This window comes from Triturus cristatus, chromosome 4_2 (genome assembly GCF_964204655.1).
Source record: "Triturus cristatus chromosome 4_2, aTriCri1.1, whole genome shotgun sequence".
Taxonomy (NCBI): Eukaryota; Metazoa; Chordata; class Amphibia; order Caudata; family Salamandridae; genus Triturus; species Triturus cristatus.
Genome location: NC_140586.1, coordinates 286,511,396 through 286,534,813, shown reverse-complemented (window position 1 = coordinate 286,534,813; position 23,418 = coordinate 286,511,396). Strand labels below are relative to the sequence as shown.

The following is a 23,418-nucleotide window of genomic DNA, read 5'->3' as shown; positions in this document are numbered from 1 at the left end:
ATCTACAGTGGTGGCTGACAAACTGCAAATGGGTCACAGACAGAACTCTCTTCTTTTCCCACCCAGATCTCACAGTGGTGACAGATGGGTCACTCCTGGGATTGGGCAGCCATCTGGGAGAAGTGGAGATCACAGGACTCTGGTCTCTGGCAGAAGCTGGGCTCCACATCAACCTGTTGGTGCTTCGGGCACTGAAAGCCTTCTTACCATCTCTCAAGGGGAGGCTGGTTCAGATGTTCACGGACAACACCACTGCCCAGTGGTACTGCAACAAATAAGGTGGGGTGGAGTGGCGTCGTGGACCCTCTGTCAGGAGGCCCTACATCTCTGGACTTGGCTGGAACAACAGGGCATATCCCTTGTGGTTCAACACCTGGCCAGTTCCCTGAACGCCAGGGCGGACAAACTCAGCTGTTGGTGCATAGCTGATCACGAGTGGCATCTCCATCCAGAGGTAGCGCAAGGACTCTTTCAGCAGTGAGGAGAGCCTTGGTTAGAACTGTTTGCCTCTGAAGAGAACGTGCATTGTCAGCAGTTTTGCGCGTTGGAGTTTCCAAGGTGGCTCTCGCTCTGTGACGCTTTTCGTCTCGAGTGGAGTTCAGGCCTCCTATACACCTTTCCGCCCATACCATTCCTGCCTAGAGTGCTCAAGAAGAGAAGGTGAGACCAGGCTCACGTAATTCTTGTGGCTCCTGTCAGGGCGCGGAGAGTTTGGTATCCCTGGCTTCTGCAGATAAGCATCGATCCTCTGATCAGGCTGCCCGTTTGTGAGGATCTTCTGTCACAGCAGCAGGGGGAGACTCCTCCACCCAACATGTCAACCCTCCGCCTCCTCGAGTGGAGATTGAGCGGCTGCAGTTGATAGAATTTGACCTTCCTTCTGAAGTATGCCAAGTTATCCTGACAGCCAGGTGTCCCTCCACTAAGTCGATATATGCCTGCCGAGGGCACTACTCTGGACACTAAAGGGTTGCGTTTCTGCCTTTCTATGGTTGCCCGACCAACTGTCACTATTAAAGTCTCTTATTGCAAATAGATTTCTGAAGGGGCTCACACCTTTTTGTCCGCCCTGGTGATTCATGCAAATCAGCACGTTATTTATTTAACATTTACAATACACTAGGAACGTTGACAGTAATGCAGTTTGCAAGGTAAACCTATACTACATAGCCCCTTACAGATGAACCTATATCTGTAACCACTCTAATGAATTCCGGGTTTACTTCTCAGTAAATAGTTAAGCAAGTTAACGAATGAAGAGATTGTGTTAAGAACTACGGATGGACTTCTATTAATGTTATCATTGACATTTCCTTGGCACATATAAAAAATCTGTAACATAGTGTTGGAGATTTTTGATCATGTAATATTTTCTTTGGTGCATTGAAGCAGCCTCCTGACTTTTTGAGCCTTATATGAAAGGACCAAATATGCTAAATCATATTGTATGTCATTTTAGAAGCAACATTTGTAATTGTTATTTAAATGTTCTAAGTCACAGGCATCTCTTTCACACTTTAATTAATAATGCAGCCTAGAACTCATAGTGAAAACGTTTGTGTTCAATGCTATTTTATTGTCATTTTAACAACACGTTGACGGCTTCAACTAATTTAACAGCCACCGGCCCCCCCACTTATCCCTAATTCCCAAACTCTGCCCTAGTTCGCACCATTCAGATCGCTCTGAAATCCACAGTACTCACATTCACTCCTGCCTACTGTTTTCATTATCCTGGGTCAGTTAGTGAAGTTCTCCAACCTCCCTCCTAAAATGAAGCTTTCTCTCTTTGTTGCATAATAGATATCAATATTAGAGTTCTCATCGACGTGCGACCTCCTAGGGTACTGCATCTCCTGAACCTTTTACCCACTTGGTCTTACAAGATGTCACAACATTTCCTGAACTCTCAATACCTTCTTTGAGCTGTTTTGAGGATCTTTTCCATTCCTACTATCCACCATCTCCTGTGAAAGGAAGCTGCGAGTCCCATTGAATAAGAAGTGATTGTTTTGAGCATAGAAGAGACAATTTTTCTCTTTCGGCTATAGAGGGGATAGATTGTGTCCGAGGGACTGTCCAACGAAAGACATCCGGACATTATTTGCCGACCTGTGGCCTCCTCCACTCCCTTTTGCACCTCTCCTCAGAAGGGTGTCGGACCAGGACATGGCCAACAACAGGTGTGCAGGTGTCCCTCAAGCCACAACCTCTCCAGTCCAAACTGCCCTGAATGTACCATGGCATGTAGTACAGGCGCACAACGCCCATTGGGCTGGAAGGGGTGTAGACCCCATCTTCCCTGCTCTTGTTCTTGCAAGGACATTTATACATTTGCTGAGCCTCTGTTTAGTATGTATTGTTTTTGGAGACCAGTGTACCCGTTCTCACTTTTCTGACAGTTGTTGCCCTGCACTCTCTGCTTAATGGCTTCTGCTCAACAGTGACCACTGATTTGGGGTGCGTAAAATGTCTATGGAACAGGTGTGAAATCTCACCAGGGGTGAAACTGCTTTCTCAGCTGCCCCATTCACAAGTAAACACTGGGGCGCTCTGCACTGGTCACTCTGCACTAAATGACAGAATAGGTTTCAATCCAAGGGCAATTAAAAGGCATAGAGACACCGAGCTATGACATAAGTATTTTCCTTTGGAGAGGATTTGGTTGCGTGAAATTGGAACTAACATTTTAATAGTTGTTTATTTAATTTTCCGATTGCTTTGAGATTGTACATAATGTGCAGCAGTCTTTACAGATACACTGAACAAAAGAAACTTTGTGCTTTGAAAGCTGCCAAAAAAAAGATTCTATCACAACTGATTTATGCACACGATGAATACCTGTATATAGGTGCTATTAGTGTGCCACCTACAGACATCTATGCGTCGCTTTAAAAAGAAAAGTACATATTCACAAAAAGAAATGTAAAAATATGGACTCCGATTTCTGCCTCCACCTGAGACTATTTTTCTGTTAGTCCATATTCACCAACATTCCCAGTAATAAAACTAGAAAGCTGCACCAGGTGTAGGTTTACACGTGGGATGGTCAGGGGATTTTTCCTGCTGCTTCTATTCCCTCTGTGCAGAATTCTCATGGCAGAGAAGGCCTCATGGTAGGAATGCAGCTCATTGTGCAAATGCACACATTTTTTTCTCCATGGGGAAATTCCTTCATCCACACCCCATCAAAACGTGGAGTGATATGTACCCTCTTGCCAACCTAGAAGGGGAGTTACTCCGAGAGATGTTTGGGAATGCCCACAAACGAACATGCCTGTAGGCATTCACAAATATTTAAGGCAAACCATTCCTTTGAGCACCTTTTGACTACTCTTGTAAAACCATTTATGCCTGTCAGGAATCCCTTTGTAAATTCCAGGCAGACATAAAAATGTTATGGTACATGTAGGATCAAATTTACCTTTGTGAATATGTCCAAAGTTTCAGGTTCTAAAAAACTACAAACTTAAGAAAAAAGCAACACTAACAAATCTTCAACACTAAGATGTTTTTAGTAAAAGTAAAAAAGCAGTGCAAAATGTCCCAACTCTTCCTGAATAATGGGGTGGTGGTCGTTAGAATTGTATAATGATTTTTTGTGGAAGTATTGTGTGTTTGATTACAAATCATTATCTGATGTATTTCAGTAGCTTTGCAATATATTTTGTGTTCCATTCTATATCAATTGAGCCCTTAACATGTTTTGAAACTTTGTATTACCTGAAAGTCAGTGACTTTGTAAGGGGCTCCGATACACTCCTTGATAATGGAACTCCCTCTAACTTTTCAAATGTAGGTCTGGGAGAAAAGGGGGACAACAAGTAACCAACATCCATCTCAAAAGCTCCCACTTGACCTATATTTCTTTTTTTACAAGGCTGAACCAGCTCACTTGGGCTACCTACTTTAAAGACAAAGCACAAACAATTTGCTATTTTATCAAAACATTTTTTTTTTGTCATTGTCTGTATCAAAAAAGTTGAGACATATTTTATGTTAATATTTTTTTCATTTTTACATACATGTACTGATGGCTTGCGTACATATAGAACCAGCACTGTTGTGTGAGGGTGTTTCCCTCATTTGTATGTGCGCCTGCTCCGTATTACGAACGTGGGTGCATAGGCAAACATGCCCTAGGAGGCTCACGAACTGCGCTAAAAATCGTGGTGCGCTGTTGGTGTGGCCTATCAGGGCAGCCCTCTGGATTGGGCAAAAGCGTTTACATGGATGCCTCAGAAATCCGTTGGCAGGTGGGTGCAGTTGTTCACTGCACCCGCCTGCAGGGGGATGCCTATGCCTTCTTTAAAGTGCAGGCAGGGTGCGGCCTACACAGACAAACCTGATTAGTTTTGAAAACAGACACTCTATATTTCACTGAATGTACTGCACCTACGGCAGTGCAAGTTTGCGGCTGCCTCTGTGGCAATGCATTTATTGTAATAGTGCACATTATCCCAGTCTGCGGCAGGCACACCTTTTGAAAAGGGCACCGTGGCACAAACTGGGACGGTGCGCCCAATGTATAATACAGACCCTGGTCCATTCGCTACGTACATGTTTGGTTGCCTTGTTTAAATGTGGTTTTGTGTGGATATTGTATGGATGTCCAGTTCTTTCTGTCTATATCTGCATTCTTTAGTGCAATCGCCAGTGCTGGACTGGAAACCAAATGAGCCCTGGTAAAAATGTTCAACCAGTCCCATTCTTCAAGAGGCCGCTGCTACAGTTAGGTCATGGTTGAGACTTTGAAATCCACATTAGTTTTTCAGAATGTGTTTTCATTAAAGCAAATATACAGTTCATTAACTCATTTACCATTTTACAGATACTTGGGCACGCAACCCCTATTGGGCCGAAAGGGCTACAGATATTTATCAGCCCCCAACCTATCAATGAGCTCATCTCTGGGGATCGGGTGGACATCAGTCTTTGTGACTGTATTTAGTCCTCTGTAGTCCACTCAGAATCTCAGCTCGGGTAAACAACTTCATTCGACACCACCATTATACACCCAGCACTTTTAATTTATTGATGTTTACACTCCGCAATATCTTCGCCCCACAAATTCCTCTGAATAAGAATCCCTCCAAGAAACCTTCTGCCTCCTTGTACACTCAAAAGTTGAGAGAACTACACAGACATTGCAGACAATTGGAACGCAGATGGCAGAGACGCTACACACAAGAACTAACTCTTTTTCAAAATGGCTCTTAAAACCAGCAACAGATCAAAGTCAAAAAGAAATCCTACTCTACTAATCTATTTAGGCTTGCCGACTCGGATCAAAAAAACATTTTTAATATAGTGAATTCTTTCACCCACCCTAAAGTACTTCAACAAGAGATCCCACCATCGATCGAATCGCTAATTATATTTTTTAACCAAAAGTTAATTTTTATAAAAATATTTTAAAACACCCCTCTCATTGCCCACAGAGGTATCTTCTAATTATGGGGGTGATAGACAGACCCTCCAATCTATTCAAACTATTAGCTTCGAACAGTCAAGCCACGCCATTATCTCCTGTATATCAGGGTCTCCGTTTGACCCCTGCCCCCCCCCCGAGGTTTTGCATGCCATTGTAGACGTCACTAATCCAGTTATAAATACGATAATAATTTCCTCTCTCACAAGCGGAAGTACCCTTTGAATGAAAAATCGCTGCAGTTAAACCTCTTCAGAAGAAACAACTTGCCGACCCTACCACACTCTCTAATCTCCGTCCTATTTCCCTGCTTCCTTGCCTCGGTAAAATCAAAGAGAAATTAGTCAATATCCAATTGATCTCTTAACTAGAAGAGGCAAATATTCTACATCCTAGTCAATCAGGCTTCAGGCCCAAGCATTCAACAGAATCGGCATTACTATACACCGCGGAAACCCTCAAGTTCGCCTTAGATTAGGGAAAAAATGCTGTGCTGATTTTATTGGACCCATAACAGCCGCATTTGATACGATCTCTCATTGACATTCTGCTGGACCTTCTCAAAACTTATGGCATCTCTCATCTGGCCTTGGCCTGGCTAAAATCTTTTTTGTTTAACCAGAGACAAGTTGTCACTCTTGTCCATTACCAGTCAGTAGAAACAAAAAAACTATTTTCTGGGGTCCCGCAGGGCTCTGCTCCGAGTCATGGGCTATTTAATGTTGTTTATATGGCTCCTCTCATTAGCCTGATTATATCTTTCAACATTGAGACTATCTCGTATGCTGATGATACACAGCTAATTTTGGTGTTAGACAAACACTAAACCAAGGCCGAAGAGAATCTACAACGTTGTCTAACAGCATCATTCCACTGGCTGGAAGTGAATCACCTGAAGTGTAACACGCAAAAAATAGAGATTATGCCATTAGGAATATCCGATATTTTATCTCCCGTCCACTGGTGGCCCAAAGATATCATAAACCCCCCCCCCATAGTGAATGTGGTAAAGAATTTGGGAGTGCAATTCAATTCAGTACTATCTTTTCGTCAGCAATATTTAGCGGTGGCAGGTACCTGTTTTTACTTGATAAAGTCCCTTTAAAAGGTATTTGATCTACTCCCCTGCACGGGCAGAAAGCCAGTAGCAGTAGCCCTAATTACAACAAGATTGGATTACTGCAACAGTTTATATGTAGGGACCAATAAGTCCGTCCTAAAGAAACTACAGATGGTCCAACATGCAGCCGCACGGTTAGTCTTGAAATGGCCACGGGGATCCTCAGCTGTTTTGAAATTATTACACTGGCTGCCCATCCACAAAGGAGTCTTTTTCAAGATCCTGGTAATTACCTACATAGCTTTCAGATCTTCAGGACCTGAATATCTAAGGTCCAGGTTCACTCCCTATGTGACGCAGCTCCCTGTCAGCGAACCTCCTTAAGCCCCCTAGCTTTAGGTGCATCACCAAGGGTGGCAAATCAGTTGCGGTCCTAGGGACCAAAGCCTGGAACCTTCTTCCTAGTCATCTTTGTTTCATTCAAACAGGGACTAACTTCAGCAAATACTTGAAAACCTGCATTTTTAATGCTCCAGATGGTCTATGATTCTCACTCATGATTTTCGAGTTACGTTCCGTTTGTCTATGTAGGGCCACACATAGCGCCATGATGCTCCCCGGAGCGTAAGCTGCGCTTTACACATTTTATATAACATCTTTTGAGTTGGGTTTGGGCACCACAACCGCTGGGCTGGCCCAAGGACTACTAAAGGGCTCAATCATCCCAAACTCTAGCATTTTGGCAACCTCTGCTTTAATGCTAGCCTTGACCTGGCCTAACCGTCTTTAAATCTTACTTTTGACAGGTAAACTGTCACCGGTGTTCACATCATGTGTGCACCATGTTGTCAAACCTGTAGTCGAGGAAAACAAGTCTGCTAACTGTCCAAGCAAGTTGTAACAGTCTCTCTACTGCGGATTACTCAGTGTTGGAGAGAACTATTCCATCCCCTGAACCATCTTTGACATTGGTTGACGTCTGGGAGAGGTTCACTTTCTTCCTCTCCACCGTTTGTCAGCATGAGCACTGTAATGTCGGCTCTTTCATGATGTAACTTAAACCTACTCACATGGACCACCCTGTAGGGGTTTCTTGAAGTACCCAAGTCCACCAAGTATGGGACTTCTCCATTCTTTTCCAAGATAGGGTAAGGCCCAGTCCATTTGTCTTGGAGTGTTCGCAGGACTACAAGCTCCAACACACCAAGCCATGCACTAGGCCTAGTAGATTATCTAGAATGTCCTGTTTGGGCTCCTTGAAAGGTCTCTTCCAACCTTCTCTGACCCACCCTAGAGGGGAGGCTACCAGTGGGCTACATGCCCAACAGACAACCTGTTTGGACACAGGTTTCCCTTCCTTGGCTCTTTTTCCTAATTGTCTGCAGGCACAAAAGCCATACTCCTCAGGGATGTTGTCACAAGCGGCCCTTCGAGGTGGAGCCACATTAAAGGGTGCCTTTTGGGCTAACGCACTGAGGGGGCATCCTGGGAGAGGAGGCGAAACCTCTGTGTGCGGCAACTGCCTTTGTTCCCAGGCCTGGGAGTCGTTCACACGTCTCCCCAGGTGGTCAGAAACCAGTCTGTGTCAGTGCCTTTGTGAGGCCACTGGACTAGCTGGAGTGCTGAGTGGCAACTTTCTAAAAGTTGCTTAACTTTAATAGTGACTTTAAATCTGGCTTGGGCATCTGGTTGGATTTAATGTCCCAATTAATTCGATTCCTTATTGGACTATAACAGGTAGTTCCACTCAGAAGTTAGTCGGGCTAGGGTGCCAGCCGGTAACCCTGTATTAGCCAATGGGGCTTCCAACCTTTCCACAGCCAAACAACAATTTTGAAGTTTTGCAGCCAAGACACATTGAAAATCATATGTTTTACTTAATGATATACCACTCCCTGCAATAGGGCTCGATAGGCCTGCCTTAGGAGAGAGTTTCATATATCCTTAAGGGAAGAGGTGACTTTGCCAGTGGGTAAAATGGCAAAGTCGAACTAGCAGTGTAAGGCTGGGGTCCGTTTTAGCTCTGTCACATTCAGAGTGGCACAAACAGTGCCTGGGTGAACACTCTGCCTAACAGTCCCTGGGTATCTTGAGTACCATATACTAGGGGCTTCTAAGTAAGTCCGTATTTGCCAATTGGGTGTATCCAATTTAACTTTGTTTTTGTGTAGGGTTAGAACACTGGCACTGAGGTCTGGTTAGCAGGCCTCTGCACTTTCAGAGTCGAAAAACCAGCATCATCCGTCCAAAAATGTGGGTGTGAACATTTTCTTACAGTAAAAATACAGGATGGAGGGGTAAGGGCAAATAATTATGGGTGCAGGAATAAGGGTAAAGGGATTAGGATAGTGGGTTCTGGGTACAGGGCCATGGGTGCCTGGCTATGGCTACATGGTTATAAAAAGAGGGAAAAGGGCACACCATTCGGGCTAGGGCTACAATGCTACGGATCCATGGTTATGGATACAGGGCTAATGGTAATTATAGATGGAGAATAATACAGGCTACAGGATACATGAATGAGGTTATACAGTAAAGAGATTAAGATTATGTGGAAATGTGTCAGGGCTAAGGTTACAGGATACTACTAGGTAGAGAGTACATAGTGTTAGCTGTATGGTCCATGTTTATGGCTACACGGCGAAATATTCAGGATTATGGTACAGGGCTAATGGTTTTGAATACATGACTAAGGCTACAGGGCTGAAAGTGCAAGGTTAACCCCTTCAGTGCCCGCCCCTTTCCCCGCCCTGTGCCGGCCGTTGCATTAGCGGGCGGGGTTTATGACGAGCTGGTCTCGTCATGGGCACAGCGCAACCGCGGCCCATGACGAGACCAGCTCGTCATGGGCATTGAAGAGGTTAATGGCTATGGGTACAGGGATAACCATACAGGACATCACATGCAGGGTCACTGTTGCACAATGCTTTGTTACGAGTGTATGGTTATGGCTAAGAGTACAGAGTCATGGACCAAGGAATAGGGGTTATGGGTTCAGTATACAAAGATAAGGATAGAAGGTAATGTCAAAGGACTATGGTTGCAGGGTTATAGCTAGAGGGTTAAGGATGTACGTGTATGGGTACATGGTTATGGACACCCATAAAACTGCAAAATGTGTGCAGTTTTATGGCCACAAGGCTAAGGGTTATACACACAAGGCTATGGCTATACAGTGCATGATTGTGGCTGCACGCTTAAAAGTGCACATCTAAGGCTCCAGAGTTATGAACACAGGGTTAAGGGTGCAGGGCTAATAGTACAGGGTTATGGGTTGAATTGTATTCTAATAATTATATAGCACTTCTTACCCCTGAGTGTAGTACTGATGATTAGCCGCTACATCATGGGGGAGTACGCTATTGGCAGTATTGTATTTGTTGAAATTCTTTGTGCAAAGTGTTTGAGTGTCAGTGAGGAACCAGGTGGTGCTCTCATCTTGGGGTGCAGCAACTAGCAGTGTGATAAGGGAGACGGTGTGAGAGATAGGTGTGCAAACCATAATTACAGTTAGGGCAACAACATATAGGCAGCTACTCTGCACTGGAGGTAACCAAAGGATTAGTGTGGTATTGTGTGTATTTATACCAAAAAAAGCATGAATAAAATGGCTCAGTAATGCATTAAGTAACGTGCATAGCATCTCAGGGTGGGAAGGGAGGTAGGAGGGACAGAAGGGGAGAGGCTAGAAGCAGTAGGAAGGAATAGAATAAAGGCAAAGGAAGGGGGAGAAGGGGACTAAAGGGAGAGGGGGAAGAGAAAGGTATGGAAGAAGGGGAGATGGAGGGAAGGAAGGAAAGCCAAATGAAGGGCAGAGCAGAGCTGGGTAAGGAAGGAGGGGGGAGGTGAGATAGGGAGGGGAATGGGAACGCATATAAGAGATAGTGTATGAAGGAACCAGGATAGAAGAGGTAGAAAAAAAGGAATGTAGGGAAAGGAAGGGGAGGAATGGAGGGAAAGGAAGGGGAATGAAGAGGAGATGTAGAAAAGTAAGAGGGAAAGATAAGTTCAGGGGTGTGGAATTTAATAAAATATCTACTTGTCCATGGGGCAGGTTGCTTCATAAATCTACTTGTTCTGTAACAAAATCCACTTGTCCCTTTGTGCCATGTAATTTGGCAACAAAATATGGCAGCAATCTCATTATATAAGAGCTCTGATATAGCCTCTCTGATTATGCCAGTGCTTCTTTCATAGTAGGGTTTGAATACTAGCAATTGTCTTTTGTTGCCACGTTTCTGAAGATCTACAAACTGGGACTGAAGGTAATGGTAAGCAACAGTTCCAGGGTTGGAGTGCCCTTCTTAGTCTGTGCAAACCTACCAACTTGCATGTTTTTTACGGTTTTCTCTAATTTTTTCCCATACTGAGAAAGGTTGGAAATTTACTCCTGACAATGGCAGACACAAAACTTCTTCCAGGGTTGGGAAAAAAGTGGTGGGAGGGGAAGTGAACTTGCCACACTCAGATTTTCGCATTAGCAAATCTACAACTGCATATTTGCTCATGCTAAAATACAGTTCACAAATATTTTCTAGGAGTACTATTTCTTGGCCTAATTCTGTAAAGTCATGTGAATTCACGAAAGCTGTATATTTGCACTTAATGCAAGGACATGGGTGCACTTTTGAGACTTTATTTATTAATGGGCCCCTAATCAGGTCTGGCGTTAACCATGACCTTTTTGTGTTTATTAAAATTCTATCTCTCTCTCTCTCTGTTTATCGGCTAGCTTCACTGTGAGTGACAGCATTCTGTTCTTTCACAAGGAGCATATCGACACACAGTAATTTTGTTCAGTGCCAATGTGTGCTTTTTGAGACCAAAACAATATTTGATTTTGCCAATGTTTGTTACAATGGGGAGGGCCCGGCAGCTCCCAAACCAATAAGGTTTTCCAAAAACCATCCTAAAACAAGACATGCATTGGCAAAACCAAATGGCTGACCACCAATTTCAGACCTGCTGGCTTTACCAATGCTTGTTTATTTTTGTTTCCCATAATCTTATTAAAACTAGTTACACTGATTTTCCATTATGAATACTAGCATACATCAACATATTTTACTAAATGAGGGTGCAAAGAAATAGAACCTAAACTTTTATAGTAGTTTAGTGAAATGTTTTTGCGTTTTCTTGTGAACTTTTTATTTTGAAGGCAAAGAATCATCAATCTGGCTTTCAAGCTTCTGCAAATATTTGCATCTAATCAGAGAGCATTGTGGGAGCATGATACACAGCCTCATGTTGCTAAACAATGAAAATGTGTGTACACATTTTTACTGGAACCACGATCAGTAGTGCAGTCAGAGCTTACAACATTTACTTAGAGCGCTCATCCTAATAATAAATGAATTAATGAACCATAAATACAAGTTTGAACAGCATTAACACATGGACACAAATGTTACCTTAACTGCAGGCAGTGCCTTTCCCTGATCCATAATGTAGTACTGTAAACAGGCAGCCAAAGGGTTTGTGCTGCAGGGGGTTGGGCCTACTTGTCCCAAGGACAAAATACACATAAAAACGTGTTGCCCTTGACCCCAAACAATATGTCCTGGGCGTCCGGCTATAGGAATTCCACATCCCTGCGGTAAGGGAGAGAAGAGAATGGGCGAAGGGGAGAGGAAAAATGGGTGGGGAATGGGAAAGCATATAAGAGATAGTGTGTGAAGTAAAGCAGATCGAAGAGGTACGAAAGAAAGTAATGGAGGATAAGGAGGGGAATAGAGATGGAGGAGTAAGAATGGGAAGGGCAAGGGAATGGATTAGGAAGGAGAAGTAGAGAAGGAAAGGGATGAGACTGGAAAGGAATGATTGGGAATAACAGGAAATATTAGGGGAATGTAGGGAAGGTTATGTAAAGGGGAAGGTAAGGAAATGGAAGGTGAGGAGGGGTGGGAACGGAGCAGACGAGAGATGGAATGAGACCGAGAAGAAATGAGGAGGGAAAGGGAAAAATAGAAGAGATAGGGAAGAAAAGGAAAGGGGGGAGAAAGAAGGTAAGGGACGGAGTGAGAGAAGGGATGGGTGTGTAAAGGGAGATGGGAAGTAAAGTAAATTGAATATGAGGAGGGCATGGTAAAGGAAAAGAGTATAGAGACATGGAAGGGGAGTGACTGGAAGAGAATGGGAAGAAGAGAGGAGTAATGAGGGGAGAGGAGAGGTGGGGAACGAAAGGGGTCGTGGAGAGGAAGGAATGTTAGATGAGAGGACAGAAGAGATGGGCAAGAAATGAGAGGAGTTATAGGGGAAGAGAGATGGGATAGAAAAGATGGGGAGGGGAGAAAGGAGGTAGGAAAATGAAGAGGGAAGGAATGGGAAAGGATAGAGTAGTGCAGGGAAGGGAAGGGGATGGATGTGCAGGGAAGGGGAGGGATGTGCAGGGAAGGGGAGCGGTGAAGGGGAGACCGGGAAAGGAAATGAGGAGAGGGAAAGGGCAGAAGAGATGTGGAGTGGAGATGATGTATAGGGGAGAGGAGAGCTAGGAAAGGTAAAGGAAATAGACCATGGAGAGGTGAAATGGCAAGGTGTATGGGACGGAATGGGAAAGAATAGAACATGTAGTGTATGAAGGGGAGGGGGCGAGTGGAGAGAATAAAGATAGGGAAGGAAGGAGAAAGGACAGGAGAAACTGGGATGGAAGAGGGTGAGCGGGGAGAAGGACCAGGAGATCTAGGGAAGGAGGAGCAGAGAGAGGACAGGAGAGCTGGGGAAGAAAGGGTAGGGGAAGATTGAGTAGAGGAGAGATGGGTGAGGGAGCCATAGGTGAGGGAGGCAAGTAGGGAAGGAAGGAACCGGGATGAAAGGTTGAGGAAGGGAGGTTAGAGGACAGGAGAGGTAAGGAAGGGTGGAGATAAAGGAATCGGATGGAATGGGAAAGGGTAGAAGATTAAGTGTGGGAAGAGAAGAGGTAGAGAAGACCGGAATGGAGGGAAAGGAAGGGGAAATATGGGTAAGTAAAGAAGAGAAGGGTGAAGGGAGGGAAGAGAAGGGACGACTGGAATGGGAGAGGAGTGGGTAGGAGAGTTGGGAAGGAGAGAGACAAGGAAGTGAATGGATAGAGGAGTGTAGGGGGAGGGAGAGGATGGGAATGGAAGGGAAATGACAGGAGAGTGGAGGAGAAGAAATGGAGAAGGGACAAGAAAGGAAAAGGTGGGGGGAGGGGAAGGGGAGGTCAGACAAGGGGGCTGAGAGAATGGGAGGTATGGGGAGAGGAGATGAGAGATAGGAAAGAGAAGATGGGTAAGTAAGGAAGAGAAATTTTAAGGGAGAGAAAAGAAGGGACAAATGGAATGTGAGAGGAGAGCTAGTAAGGGGTGGGGATGGGGAATGACTGGTAGAGAAGAGGGCAGGAGAGATGGGGAGGAGGGGAAGGGAATGTGAGGATGGATGATGGTGTAAGGAGGGGAATGGAGTCGAGAGATGGGAAATGGGAGGTGAGGGAAGGAGAGAGGAGTCGAGTCACAGGGAAGAGAAAGAGGGTCAGCAAAGGGAGACCAGAGATGGGCAAGGGGATGGGCAGGGGGGGAGGGAAGGGAATTGAACAGGAAAGAGGAGAGACAGAATGTGAGAGGGTAGAAGATGTAGGGAATAAAGAGAAAGGGAGAGAGATACGAAAGTAAGGAAGATAAGGGGAAGGGCATAGAAAGGAAGAGGGGAGGGAATGAACGCTGTGAGAATAGAAGAGCTAGGTAAGGAGGAAAGAGAAGGAGAGGAAGCAAAGAGATAGGGAAGGAGGGAAAGGAAAGGCTAGGAGTGAAGTGAAGAAAGGGGAAAGTAAAGGGAGATACAGATGGTTAAGGGATTCGAGAGGAGCGGAAACGAAAAGTTAAAGGCAGGCAATTTGATCGGAAAGGATGAAAGTGGGAACAAGCGAAGGTAATTGGGAGTTCCAAATCCGTTTCAAGTTAGTTTTCAGTTTGGATTCAACTTCAGTTTTCAGTCCACTTTTCGTTTGGTGTATTTACTCACCTGTCCCCTTATCCCCCACATTTCCTCCCTTCCTTCTTGGAGCCTGCTAAGCCTCGGCAGCTTCAGCATCTCGCTGTCTCCAGCTCCAGCCGACAACAGTGGTCCTCCGCGTCCGGTGACCTGGAGCGCAATTCTGCAGCTGCCTGGTTACAAGCCTTTTATAGCAAGAGCACGTCACAGTGGAGCACGTTCAACGCGTCATCCATCATACATCACCCCTTTATGGGTGGTGCCATGTGTTTCAGTTTAGGAGGAGGAGGCGGCGGCGATGGTTTGATACAATTTCTTGACAAAATCAAACTAATAAATCCCCAAAAATTATCCTGTGATTAACCTGAAAGAAGATCCCATCCTACCGACGTTCTTCCCTCAACGGTGGTCTCTCCTTTTCTTCTTGCTGCTGTGCTACATCCCCCCCCCCCCCCCCATCCCCCACCCCGACCCGCGCGTACCCTGGACCTCGTGATATCACATTGGAGGGCCTGCCATATCATAAGAGTTCCCAACACAGGATTCTGCTTCTAAAGATGCTGCGAAGGCACGGATTTATCACATGAATTTTAAATACGAGTTTTCTCAGACTTCGTTCAAAATGAATTTTTCCCCATGAGGTTTGTCTCCGCTTGAGTGCACAGTGCCAGGTGCGCAGTGGCCGTTGGGCTAAGTGGCGCTGAGCTCGAAGCTAAGCACCCAAAGCTTACAGGTCCCTGATTTTAGCCCCCAGTGGTTCATAGTTCTTACGCTTCTGGTGAAGCCGAGCACCGGCAGACTTGCAGTGGGATGTCCTGGGCATCCAGAGATTGCCCTCTTCCCCCGATGCAGACACGTTCACACGCATCTCACAGCCTACGTGCGATTGGTATAAATAAAGCACGGGCCATATCAATAATTGCACTTTATTTACGCTATGACGTGTTATTTCTTCCTTTCTTTACTACCGCAGGGTTTTCAGATGGGACTTTATTTCCATCATCACAGATGAATTTTATTGTTTTTGTTGATCGATTATTTATAGTTCTCTCACAAATAGAACTATTCTCCAGCAATAGGGAGTCAGTGATGAAGAGGTTGAGTGAAGCCAGAGAGCGGTATATATGTTAGTCCTGGTTGCTTTATTAGAACTGCTGTTTGCTATATTTGCCCATGCCGTTTGACATATGTTCCATATAAAAATTGTCAGTGTTTTATAAGCACGCGTAGTGTATAAGTAATAAGTACGTGCTTTTTATTAATTTCTGGATCTAGCCGCGGTCTTGAGCCTGTTAAGTGACAGTAACTCAGTATCGCATTTATATCTGTGACCGTTTAAGAGATGTGACTGAATCACAGATGCTCTACAAGCGGAAAGTGAATTGACTCGGACTTAACTAACATGCCCCATCCATGGTCGCATTGTAGCTGCATGCCCTGTGGAAGCGCTCTGTGAGCATGCTCTTTTGTGCATGAATAGCAACGTTGTAGTAAGTACAGAGATTTTAAAGTGCCAAGTGCAAAGCTTGTGTAAACACCCTCATTCCTCTTAAAATGGTGTTTCCGCAGTTATTATTATTTAGTTTTCTGGGAGAAAATTGAAGAGAGATTTAAGATTTTGGGATCTGGCACAGTGCTGCAGAATCTGTGGGAATCGGAGTTTGCAGCGTGTCGAGTGCTGGGGTGATTGGGGTTTGTAGATTGTTGGGAGAGAGGGCAGTGGATTTTACAATGTTTTGTGGATAGTGAATGGTGCATTGTGTTTTGGGTCTGTGGTGGTTGCAGAATGTGTTGTGTGTTAGAGATCTTTGCACAGTATGTGTGGGGTTAACGGATTTGCAGTTTGTCGGAGGTATGTGTCCACTGATTTTGTCGAGTTGTGTGTGTTTGCGTGTCGAATGTCACAGGGGTCCGCAGAGTGGGCTTGAGCCGTGGTCAGTAGGTTTAAATAGTGCCAGCAGTCAGCAAGGTTTAGAGAGTGTTAAGCAGTGCTTAATTTGTAAGACAATAAGTATCGGGCCAAAATGTTTGAGAATCCCGCAGCTGGTAACGAATTTATGGGGTTGCCAAGTACCAAGGCTGCATCCTCTTGATTCCACCTCATGCCCTTTTCATCCACTACCACGCACTCCCTCCACCTTTATCCATCCCAAAGCTGCTGCTGATATAACTCCGGATATCGCAAAGCACATTTTTTTTAAATGGCTAAGTTCCGGTGTTCCACAAATCAGTGTCCAATACATAAAGGGTCTAAGTTTTACCCGGTGTGTTATATTGGTAATCACTAACTCTGGTTGCATTAAAGTGTAGGTGTACTAGATTGAAGTCTCTGCAGTCTTTTTAAGAACCCTCTTTCTATTGTTGACAACTGTGAAAAAAAATTAATAGCCCCAAAGTTTCGCTCCAGAGAGTGAAGCATTCTGGCTTTGTATTCTTCCAGGGCGAAGGACACCAAGTGCCCTCGATTTTATGCTGCAAAGCAGGATGTTGCACTCGCCCTTTACGCCACAGCGTTCCTCATACTAGAAATGTGAGGCTTCTATGTGGTACGGGATGACAAGCTAAACCCCAAATAGCAGAATATAATCACCTGCTCTAGACTGGAGTTGTCATGGGTGAAATTATTTCTCAATAATTTTTGTGTTCTGAGCATCATTAGTTGTGTTTTTTAATGTATCAAATAATAAACCCTTGTCTCAGTAGAATTCTGAAGACTTGTCTAATAGGGCCTGTAGTTTCCTAGGAATCTTGGAGACCAGAAACGTGTGAATGCTAAGGTAGCTATCTTGGATCCGCCTAGCCTGGGAGTGTCATTAATGCAGTTATATCTGATCAAAACAAAAGGGGGGAGTGGCTAGGTTTCAATCTTGACAAATTCCTTTATTTAATGGGAAAAGTTGTGTGGGGATACCAGTAACCCCTCATCTAACCATAACTAATACCCAGTCATGGACACTGACTAGCTATGGCGAGTCAGATTTTATCAGGGCGAGCTATTTTTTCGGCCTACTTACCTTGTGAGAGAGCTTTAGATGGCAAATAACAGGTGTTCTGTTCATTCAGACACTGAATGAGCAAAAAATATGCCATTAAATCTTGTTGTTTTTTTGTGTCATATTTGCTGTCCTTTCAAATGTCTGCTTGTCTTCTTACAAACTGCTGCTTGTTTTATCCTGGAGATTGGTGTTTAAAAAATCCTCTAACTTTGCATTCCGATAAAGAAAAGTGAAGTGTCTGACTATCATGCTGGGTTACAGGCAGTGTGAAATGAAAGATTATAGGGTGACGGTTTTGTTTTTCCAACACAACATTTAAGTAGCTTGTAAATGAACTGTACAATATTCCAGTAGTTGAGGCACTTTTTTTGTAATTCTGGAGTGTGATATAAACAAATTTTAAAAGGCTTAAAACGCATAAGGACCCTACTTTGTAATGTGAAAATGATAAATGTTTGCGGATATCCAATTTCCACGCGTTATCGTTTGTGCACAATATAGTTTTATCAGTGAAACTATGTCAGTGGAAGGTTTGTGCCCATTTCAATGCAAATGTACTATCTGTATGTCGGCTAGATTTTTATTAATCCTTGGAGCAAAAGTTTAGTATAATAAATCAAACGAGTTGAGATATGAGAGCAGGCATGCTGAACTCACATATTTGAAGATGTTCTCATGTGATAATGAAGAAAACGGCGACTAAGTGAAATAAAATATGTGCCTAGAATCGCACAGTTTGAGACCAGTTTAAGAGTAAAGCGCATTACAGTTCGGTTGAGTAGATTATTCACTCTAGACCTGCAGGTCTGGTAACATTTTTATGATTTTTTTGAGGGCTGAAAATATTTAAAAGATCTAGTGGACAATTCCACAATAAGTGCTTAGGGATATTGCCAAAGGTAGATTAAAGGTCCACGAAGATCACATACATAGGTATGTTTTTTCAGTATTGCATGATTTTCCAGGATTAGCAAACATCTAGGCAATTACGCTTGTCTTTTTCTTGAATCCTGCCTGGTTTGTAGACCGAATCCAGTTCGACTGAGTTCTGGCCTTAACCCTGGACAGCACATAGCAAAACCAAAAAAAGCTATTTTGTAGGTTATCCAGGAGACTAATAAGGCAGTAATTGGCAACATCGTATTTGTCACCCTTTTTTTTTATTTTTTTTATTGGTACCTTTTCAGCACCGTGCCAGGAGGATGTAAAGAAGCCCTGCTCTTGGCATTGGACATAAAAGGAATTAAATGCCCCCATAAAATGGGGTCGGGTCTATATATCAGCTGGAACTTTATTGAGGCCAGGATCTTTGCCTCTCTTGTTTGTTAAATTCTGCTAGGGCTTCTGTTTATATAAAAGGCTCACTTTTTACCTACCTCTCCCTAGTAACTCCAAGGTGCAGAGCTTCTCCTGATGGTAAGAGATCAAAATAAAGGCCCACAAAGTGTTTGATCCAGTGATCTCCAGAGATATGGACTTCTAGGTTGGCCAGGTGGCATTTGCTCCATTGGCTGCGATAGGCCAGAAATACGTGAATCCTTCCAGTTAATTGCACTGTTGAGATCTTGGCAATTCTGATTCCATTTTCTTGCTTTTCATTGCTTGTTGCTTGTCGTTTGCTCTGCAATCTTTGATTAGAGATGTAGTGTTACCTTTTAGTCACGCAAGTAGTAACTCCTTTACTCCACTGCAATTTTTGACAAACCAAGGTTATTGGCCATGTCTGCCAATAGCACGATAAGTGAAAATTGTTGAGCGACAAAAGTAAAATAGATGCGTGGAATTCCAAACTTTGCTGTGGGTCAAGCGATGGAAGATGTGCATAGTCTAAGACAATAGCTATTAAGTGATTTATTGATAATAGATTTTAATGGCATCTAGCCCAACATTAGTCTCTTTCTATTGCTTGATGTACATGTGTGTGTGCTGTTGCTAGGGTCTGCAAGATTCCTTGGTAACTGAGTAAATGCTGTAGGCAGGGCTTTAAGTGGGCCGGGTCTGTCCGTGTCTGAGCACCGGCAGTTTTTTTTTGGGGCCCTCGAAACGGGTCTCTATCGGGCTCTATTTTCGTGGCTACTAAAGGTAGTCCGTTCTTTATTTATTTATTTATTTCGGACCCGTTTTGAGGGCCCAAAAAAAAACTGCCGGTGCTCATACTCTGCCCACTGTTGCTGCACTGTTAGGTAACCTGACCCCGTCTCCCTTCGCCATCCTCCACTTTGCTGAACTTGTTGGGAACCTATCAGCTCAGTGGTCACGGCCTGACGTCCACGGCACGACGGCATGACGTCATGCCAGGTGAGCTTTGTTGGAGGAAGGGAAATCCTTTAAGAGAGCTATTTTCTCTCTGGATTTCCCTTCTCTTCTTCCGGCGGGAGAGCAACGTCGTGGTGGTGCCAGCGCGGGACAAATCCAGGACCAGGAACAACGTCGTGGTGGTGCCAGCGCGGGACAAATCCAGGAGCAACGTCGAGGTGGTGGCAGCGCGGGACAAATCCAGGAGCAACGTCGAGGTGGTGCCAGCGTGGGATGCTGAAAAACTGAAGAGGCAGAGGACCCCAGGCAGCCTGCTCCAGCACGAAAACCCGACCTTCAGCATTTTCACCTGTGGAGCCCCATCCTTTCTCGGTAAGTGCAGTTTATGGCAGGTTGTGCACTACATAAATGCTAATTATAGCCCTCTGACAGTCTGTCCAAGTATTTGTTGACTCCAAGCCCTCTTCATCACCCAGAGATGGTATCCGTTGAGAGTGCTTTATGCATGCAGTCACGTGTTACTTCATCTTGCATTCCCTAAGAGGAATTGTCGTCGTCGCCCCGCCCCCCCCAACCAGGAAGTAGTTTTTGTTTCGTGCAACACACAACTGTACTGCATACTTTGAACTGAGTGATCTGTGGGCGTCGGAGTTTAAATTGGGGATCGGTGTTTATGATGTGGCAAGGTTGAGATGGTTGAAGCCGAGGCAGAATGCAGTGTGAGATTCTCAGTGTGTCAGTAGGTCATAGAGGCGTGCAGACTGCATGCACATCCAATCCGTGGCCTCTTTGTAGGCCACACGGAGTGACAGTCTCATATATGCCTATGGGAATAGTTGGATGATGTGAGATGTGCAGATGGAGGATTTAAGGGGAGAGGTGTTGGCCTAACGGCTAGGGCGCTCGACCTCGGACCTGGGGAACTGGGTTCGAGTCTCGGTAATGTCGCTAAAACATCCTGTGATTCTGGGCAAATCACTTAATCTCCCCGTGCCTAACAAAAATGAATGTGTGTCCTTATGCATGGAAACCCTGCCAGCAAGTAATGCGGATTGCGAGAGAGTTTTCAGCGCAATGAACTTAATTGCTTGTCCAACAAGGGCCTCTCTTCTTGTAGAGACCATTTCTTCATGCCTATGGATAAAACTCAATGGTCCTCCATTTGACCCAAAGCTGTATGTAAAGAGTTGGCTTGCAAAAGGTAGAAGGTCTGCTGAAGAAAATTGTTGTGAGAAACCCCAGCAAAACAAACACACTGAATATCTTCGAGGGTTTTGGGGAATCCTGCAATAGATTTCTAAGTAATATAAATATTCTTTACATGTTTTTTAAAGTGTTTGGTATTTTTATGGGTTATACTTAATAAATATACCCTTTTGCCTATTTTATTATCCTTTGCTGGATGCGACTTCATGATTTTCTTAAGCACACAGTGCTAGTTATTTTGATTTAGACCACGCCCCTACTCGGATAGGCCACGCCCCTTCAAGACATTAACCACGCCCCTTTTAGAGCACCCCCAGTTTTTTTTTTCCCACTTAAAGCACTGGCTGTAGGCGAGTTGTAGAAGTAGGGTGTTGTAGTCTCTTTCGCAGAGTTACTCAAAAAACATATCCAAGAAAAGGTTCCTGCTGGGGAAATCCACCATTTTATGTAACTACGTATGCTCTTGTGTGAGCCATTGAAGGACTGCTGCCTTGGTGAGTCTGATTTAGTTTTGCCCTCAGATGCCTGCATGCCATGTGCTGGGGTCAAAGAATCATGCCCACATGCCATGTGCTGGGGTGAAGTAAGCCTGCTGGAGTCTCACTCAAAAGGAGGGTCTGTCGTCGCTCTCCTGCACCCTTTGGAAGACCCTATGCCTGGTTTTCTACTTCCATGACCAATTTATAGTCGCATGTCTGTTCAAAGGGTGTATTAAAATTGCCCGTAAAAATAACCAATGCTTCCCTTTGTTGGTAGTAACATACAATGATTAAATTAATTAAGCATCAAGGTGTAGAAGTGTTCTCCCCGGCCTTTTGTTTCCATGTTGTAAACGTAAACACCATTAATAGCTTTTCTGACTTAAATGTTAATAGCAGTTGAAGAATATCCTTGTGGTTATTTGCGATTTCATTTGTAGTGCAATTCGCTTTGTACCCAAGCTGTCAACCCTCTTGACAATCTGGCTCTATTGCCATGGACTGTTGAATGCTGTAGACCCTATGTGGTCAGCTAGACCAAGGACTCTGGTTTCTTGGAAAAAACAGGTTGAAAACTATGGCACAAGACTGCACCAGTGGGGCAGACTAGTTTTGGGTGCAAGATCAGCAATATTTCAGCTCACAATTGTTCTAGTGCAGCAGTCAGATTGGCACTAATTCCTGGCCAGGGGAGTGTTAGGGGCTGCAGCAAATTAAGTTAAATGTGGAATAACCAAGTGGGGAGTATTATATTTATGCAAATTTTATGAGCGAAGTGGACAGCGCAAGATATAGAGACATTATCGATGTTTCTCTCATGTGGGTATTGGGGATGGCTCGAGACTCTACAGAGGGGGGAATGAACTACCCAGTCGCCCTCCCTGTGGATGTCTGGTATCCTTTTGGTGTCTTCATGTAAATCGAGACTTGTGTACAGCCTGGGAAAGTAGAGATGGAACTGTGCTCTGAGCCCTGGATTGATTAATCTGCTGCTTACCGGCTTCCTCTTCTGTGCTCAAGATAGGAGCTAGAGACCGGGCAATCCTGGGAGTTTCGGTCTAGAGGAAAGGAATATTTCTCAGGGATAGCTTGTTGATCTCCATACCAAAATTCGACAGCTTCCTCCTATGGGTCCACAAGATTTTGCAGGGTTCACTTGACAACCAGCATACTCTGGTTTTCTCCTCGTTGCTTGCTTTGACACGTGTGAAATTCAACAAAGCATATCGCTTGTCATGACCTATCCTGTAAATCCTCCAATGACTTGGATACCAGAGAATATCCCCCTTGTTCAAAATGTTGTGGGGTCCTTCTGAGATGTAATTTGGAATCAAATCTAGTTTGAGTATTCAAAAGCACAGCAAAGTTCCCCTGTTTTGGCTCCTGGAGACACTCCATTAATGTCCACCTGTGCTGGAGAAAAGACGTGTGTGTGTGTGCGCGCATTAAGCCTTGTAACTAATTTGAGAGATTACACTTCGATTAAGTTTACCGGTTAAGTCGGTTGCTTAGGATTGATGGCCATTGTGTTAAAACAGTTGTTGGGTGACTCAGTGGGGTGGTTGGAGTGTGACAAGTTCTGTGTGCGGTCCCCTGCTGGCACCTCCTTCATATTGCCTGCTGGTATAACCTCTATAATGCATAGCTGTATAAGTGGACAGAAATATTTTATGGTAACTGGTTCGGGGTGGAGGTTGGCCTGATCCAGGATTTTTTACCTTTACTCTATTTTGGATGGTGCATTTGGGCTACGGGAAAGAATGACAACAGTGGTGGTGGGTTAACCATACTGGGTGAGATTGGTTCCATCATGGCAAGATGAGTCTGGGCAAATTTTTTTTACCAGTTTTCCAGCTTTGTGGGTAGAAGTCTGATCTCTTCAATGATATTGTCAGCTCTTAGGTGCTCAGTGATTTGTCTCATCATACTTTGCAGTCTTTTTAGTTCATACTCCACGGCAGAATAAGGCTTATCCAAAGAAGCTGCAATTGTCAACTCTATCAGTGGTAAGTAATTTTTTTGTGTTTGAGCCAGTATAGAAAA

At 44.3% G+C, this 23,418-nt stretch overlaps 1 protein-coding gene across 1 annotated transcript in view; it reads left to right on the top strand.

The window, feature by feature from the left end:
• Positions 1-23,418, top strand: part of TMCO1 (transmembrane and coiled-coil domains 1) — a 121,610-nt gene that overhangs the window by 44,832 nt on the left and 53,360 nt on the right. The gene's annotated exons all lie outside the window — the stretch shown is intronic.